Genomic DNA, 6235 nt, shown 5'->3' with positions numbered 1-6235 from the left:
GGTACCAATGACAGCGTGCCACACACCAATGGCTCACTGGTATAATGCGCTAAACACGAATGAATGCTGCTCGTCCAAAAATTATGTTTTTTCCATCCATGTGACGTAAAAATTTTGTACAAGGCCTCACGAACCCATATGTATATATATATATATATATATATATATATATATATATATATATATATATGTATATATACATATATATATATATGTATATATATGTATATATATATATTTATATTATATAATATCAAACCGATGGCAAAACTCAGCTGAAATACGAGTTCTTGGAACCATGGGTAAGATAGGTGTCCGCATCGCTTGTCATGACCACTGTTTTGGATGCCCCTACCCAATGATGGATTGATAGTACATATCAAATGGGAATTTTGGTCGCACGCCGATGTGCAGACGACAGGCCGTGATCGAAACATCGGCACCAGAAGAGGTAGCAAATGTTAAATGGATCGAATACTTTGTGGAACATGTTTGTTGAAAACTAGTGAGTGACAGACACAGTAAAGGCAAAATATTTGTGAACGAGAAGTTTCTGCAATTGTGATGTGAGCATTGCAATGTGCGTATTAACGATGTAACCTTCAATATACGAAGCATCTGTATTACAGCTACTTGGATGGCGATAACTACCATGCGTATTATTCGCCAACAGCTGCCAGGTGCCGTCGACCAGTGAACCATACTAGGGCAGCAGAAGTCAACCTATCTTCTGATCACTTTATTAATCACTCATATTGATAATGGGGTATGGCATACGTGTAAATAACTTAAATTAATTTGCATAGGGAGCATTAAAGCAGCACTCGACTGAATACCACCACAATTTTTAGATGAAGGGCCAGTCTGGTTAGTGTTGTATCAAATGAAATTAAGCTTTTATTATTCAAATACCTCTTCTGGTTGGCCTTTGGGGGTTATATGTATCGATTTTTTTACCTGCTTTGCTGATGTACCACGCCTGTTATTGGTTATATGTCACTTGTCCTTGCTAAACAAATAAAACAGGCAAATTTGAAGCTTTCGTTTGCGCTTGGTTGTTTGGTTTGATTGTGCTAAGATTTGATTACTCAGACTCAAGGAAAAATATCCAGTCTTACAAATACGAAAATTTTATTACTTGATTATAATTTAAGTTCGCACAAGTCTAGCTCACAGCTCGGCTTGGTTGATCTAAAAGCTGCATCTCCAGTGCGCGCACTTGCAGTGTGTCCACCACAAGAAGAAGTGAACAACGGTGTTCGGGCCCTTCGACGAGATTCCCCTGAAGTGAGTGACGAGGTCTGAGCGAGACTATCGTTAGTGTTAGCGCGCGGGAAGCCCACTGTGACAAAAATGAATACGCGACCGAAGCAGTATCATTTTTCATGCTCTTATTTCTGTAGGGAGCGGCTGTTACGATTTTTGGTATAAGTTCAAAATTGGACTTAAAATTTTAAGCTGTCTCAAGAGTGCAAGGTCAAATATGTCTTACTCCGTTCCCTGCTGTCACGAACCACAACCTCAGAAAACTTAAATAACCATCACACAAGTATGAACTTCAAATGAAGTCGTCTGTCATTAGTGATGGAATGATCTTCAATGAGGAACAAACATGCATTTGATTCAAATTACTGGGCTTGCAAAATTTTTGCCTTTCTTTTTGCGACAGTATAAAACACTGACGGAATTTTGGTAGTACAAAATTGAATATGTATATATATATATATATATATATATATATATATATATATATACACTTATGGCCGACGACGCTATTTGAAGTTCATACTTGCGTCATGGTTGTTTAAGTTTTCTGAGATTGCGATTGCTGATGGGAGGGAATGGACGAAGACATATTTGATCCAGCGAATCCATCTAAGGACATGTTTGAGTTAGACACGCACAGGCTTGCGACAGCTATTCTTGATTTAGCACATGCTATCTTTCTTTTAGCTCCTGGTTAGCTATCCTTCGATGCAACTGATCACGTAGGATTTGGCTTTAGTGTGACGCCTTTGGGAGGGATGTGCTCCTTGGAATCACTCCCGAACACGTAGCACTTCTGGCCTAGGCCACGTCTCGGTAAGCTGACGCCGAAGTGAAAATTGTAAACATCTCCTCGGTTTGCCATTTGTTGGAGCTGCCAAGATAGTTTCATGCTTTCTCTGATGATTCTAGAGAAAGAAAACCTCGGATTTTTCTGTAAGCCCATTCACCTGAGCACACAATTCACCATCCCCTTCTAAACGGCTTCAGCATTCAGCGGTGCAAAGCGAAACCAGCTGAAAGGAAGAACTGTACCGAGGACTTGAGCTGTCAAGAGCTTTCAAGAGCTTGCAACAGGTAAGTTTTTCTAGTCATGTTACAAGCTCGTCGCATGTAAAACCTTGCTGGGGATGTCATGTCAGCGGCTGGGCCTGTCGACTTGGCGCAGGTTCATGCGTCACGCAGCGCTCGGTCAGATGGACGATATGCTCTTTGGCTCCCTCGAAGCCACACTGGTTGAGAACCGTTGGGTGTACGGGCATAGCTTAAATAGAGGCGACGAAATTACATTACTTCTTCCATCGCCGCATTCAATATGGTGTGATCAAAGCGAGGCATCGGGTCGTGGGTATGGGTATGTATGCGTCGCCGTGGACATGGGTGGATCGTCGTGGGTAAGGGGGTATGTGTGGATCGTCGTGGTTATAGGTAACGGGTATGCTGATCGCAGCATATATGATGAGGTTTCACCGGCGTGTGGATGGAGGGATGTGTACTGCCATAGTGGCCTCTCTGTGATGATCACTATGGCCTCTGCTCCCTGTAAAATGTCCCGCGAACCGCTGAGGAAGGCAATGTCAGCGGCTTACCTTCAGCAGTGAGTCTCTAGCAGATGTCGACAGTGTGTCGGAGAAACAATGTGTCGATGTAAAACACAATATAGGAAATAGTGAGGTATGATGGACACCCTACACTTTTAACGGTATATCTCAAACATGATGAGTGGTAACCACTAGATATTGTATTGTCATACACAGAGTCAACATTTTGATATGCTTGTGCAAGGGATAACTGGCTGATTTCCTATCCATGCAATACTAAAAGTTTCCCGATGGCTTGCAAAATACTGTTACCCCACCGGGTGGGGTGTCATGGATTTTCTATGGGGAAAACGGTCAACCAGTTGGGCATAACGGGCAATCACTGCACTCACTCGTGGGTGCAAAGGAAAAGGCAACGGAACCGTGATCTCCCCAAAACGGCCGAAATCGGACCAAAGTGGCAAAGATCCAGGCTTTAAGAAAAATATACGGGGCCTTTCAAAAAAGTATATTTTAGAACGCTTCTTAAGGCAAGGGAAGGGTAAATTTAAGTTCTTAAAGTCAGGACAATTTGGGGGAACATGACACGCAAGCCAACGTCTTAGATTCTGCTTTGACTGCACCTGTAACAGGTATGTAGTAGGACATCGCCCCGGGAATGCACACAATTGTGTGTCAGACTTGATTAGGCCCTTTGAACGTGGCTTACATGTAAGACACAGCTTATGTTGACCCAACTTATACATCCCTAGAACCAAACCTTTTTGAGGTTTCGGGTTGCACGATAGAAGCTCTAATGACGGATTTGAGCAAAAGAAACAGCTGGAAACTGTTAACACACGCTCGGGTGGGGGTCCAGTTGATAACGCCAAAGGCTTTTCCACAATGATTTCCGAAGGGCGTGGCATAGCCGCACCAAACTTTGCACAGCTGTCAAGGATTGAACAACACATTTTGTGATAAAAAAATTGCATGTACCTTGGGATGTCGCTGATCTGTGGCAGGTCAAAGTTAGGCCATGATTGTTAGTAAAGGATATTTTCACGGAACCGTTGAATGTGGTGCGACAACGGGGTGTTAAGCGAATCCATACTTATTTAAGACAGATTCGTAGGCAAGAAGCCGACTGATTGTAAAATTACAACTAATTCCATTGACCTAGCGTCAGGTATAAAGGTCAGACCAAAGTCAAAACTTACTTGCTTTTTTACCCGTGAGCTTCGATTTATGAGGTAGTTTTAGTGTTCATTTCGAATTTATCAATAATGACAGGGACCGCAACAGACATGTTCCATGAACTTTTAATACGCGCTCGGGTGGGGTGGGATCAAATTGACTCCCCTCCCCCCGAAGGTTTTTCCAGAATGGTTTCCGAACAACGCGGTGCAGCCGCGCCAAATTTTGCATAGCTGTAGACTATTAAATAGCGGATCGTTTGGCATTAAAACATTTAGATGTACCTAGTAAGGTCGCTGACCTATGGCAGGTCAAAGTTGGGCCGTGGTTTCAGCGAAGGCAATTTGTAGGGAATCCTTCAATCTTATCCAACAACGGAGTGTTAGCAAAGCTTCACTCTGGATAGGTCCAGGTGTTCATTTCGAATTTATTGATAGCAGGAACCGCATTATACATCATCCAGGGACTTCATAGAGGTGAGAGTAGGTTATTGACCTAAAATGACCCAGGTCAACATCTTGTTTTAGGAACATACTGCCTAGCGCAATCTTTGTCGCTTATTAAAATGCAAAACTTAAAACAATCTTGTATGATTTTGGTCACCTTGAGCTTCAAAAGGTCAAACGAGGTCACTGACCTTAAATAAGCATGTGACCTTTTGCTTAGAAACGGGGATCTAGGTTCTGGGGATACTTTGGAGACCAACCTGGTTTTGACCTTGTTTGACCTTATTTGACCCAAATGTCATGACCTAGGAACCTGAAACTTTGACAAAGTGAGTTCACATACGGGTCAACACACTGTAAATTTGGTGTTTCTAGCTTTCTTAGTTCCCGAGATCTCAGGGGGGGGGGGGGGAAATTGACCCCCCACCTGAGCGAAGGGTATCTAGCCGGCCACCCGGAGGCGTGTTAAAGGACAGAGTAAATCATTGACCTTAAATTATCCAGGTCAACATGTTGTTTTAAAAACGTACCGTCTAGTGTAATCCCAACGCTTATTCGAATGGGAAATTGGGAGCACCCTCGTGGGAAATTGGTCACCTTGGCCTTATAAAGATCGAACAAGGTCACTGACCTCACTACGCTTTTGCTTGGAGCAGGTATCTAGCTTCATGGCAGTTGCGTGTGGAGTTCTGGGGGCACTTGAGAAACCGATCTAGAGCTTGACCTTGTCTGACCTAAGTTGTCCCCAAAGTTAAGACCTAGGAACCTGAAACTTTGACACAAATGAGTTCACGTACACGTCAATCCACCCTGCGAATTTGGTGCCTTTATCTATCTTAGTTTTTGGGATCTCAAGGGGTTCAAGTTGACCCTCACCCGAGCGAAGTGTATTCAACCAACCTGGGCGCGTGTTAATGCATATGCAAATGCAAACCGACTCAGTGATTCACCATTGACCATGGCCTACTCAACCCCAGATGCCTCAGGATCTCTGAATTTTGAGGACACATCTCGCATCTAAAATAGAGATCACGTTCGTCCAGACCCACTCATTCATCGTGTGCCCAGTTCTTATAGTCATTAAAACACGCCTATGCTTCACTCAACACTGACACACTACACGCTACAGGCACCTCACACACTGTGCATCTCAATGTACTTCAGTCTCACCTCCATCATCTTCCTCCCTTGGCTTCCTTTTCTGCCACTTCCCGTTATTCGTCCCTATGGGTCTCTCTGAACTCAGACGTTTTCTGTGCTGCTTGGCATTTTCCTTGCTGCACATCTCTTTTTTCTGTCTCTGGGCTTCTTCTCATTCTGCGCATTCTCCTGCAACTGCATCTTGTGCGGTGAACTCGTTAGAATGGCCGCTCCTGCTTGCTTACAACATGTTCATGGCTTATTTTACTGACGTGCTTGCGGCACGGGCAGTATATCAGCAGGACAGAATGTTATCGGTGACGCTGCAGCATCTAGGCGAGGTGGCGAAACAAGAGTGCCACTGGAGGTGGCGAAACAGGCACAGCAGTCCCCCAAGCGGCCGCCACTGACGAGGACGGCTCAATCGTCCCAGCTATGGACATCTCCGCTGTTGTGGGCTCCTCCACTGCCGTGGCCATCTCAGCGTCCCAAGATGTTTGGTCACATTGGGCTGCTTTGGTCGGAGAGAATGTCCTGATATCAAGGAGCTGGTGGTGATCAAGTTGTGCTAGAATAGCTTTAAACCAGTATTGGCCGAGCTTCTCATCGGCACACCACTGCCGGAGGGGAGCAGATTTGACCCCCTGCTTGTCTCAAGAACGGCCA

This window comes from Pollicipes pollicipes, unplaced genomic scaffold (genome assembly GCF_011947565.3).
Source record: "Pollicipes pollicipes isolate AB1234 unplaced genomic scaffold, Ppol_2.1 Scaffold_6686;HRSCAF=7923_pilon_pilon_pilon, whole genome shotgun sequence".
Lineage (NCBI taxonomy): Eukaryota > Metazoa > Arthropoda > Thecostraca > Pollicipedomorpha > Pollicipedidae > Pollicipes > Pollicipes pollicipes.
This window is presented reverse-complemented; position numbering follows the sequence as displayed.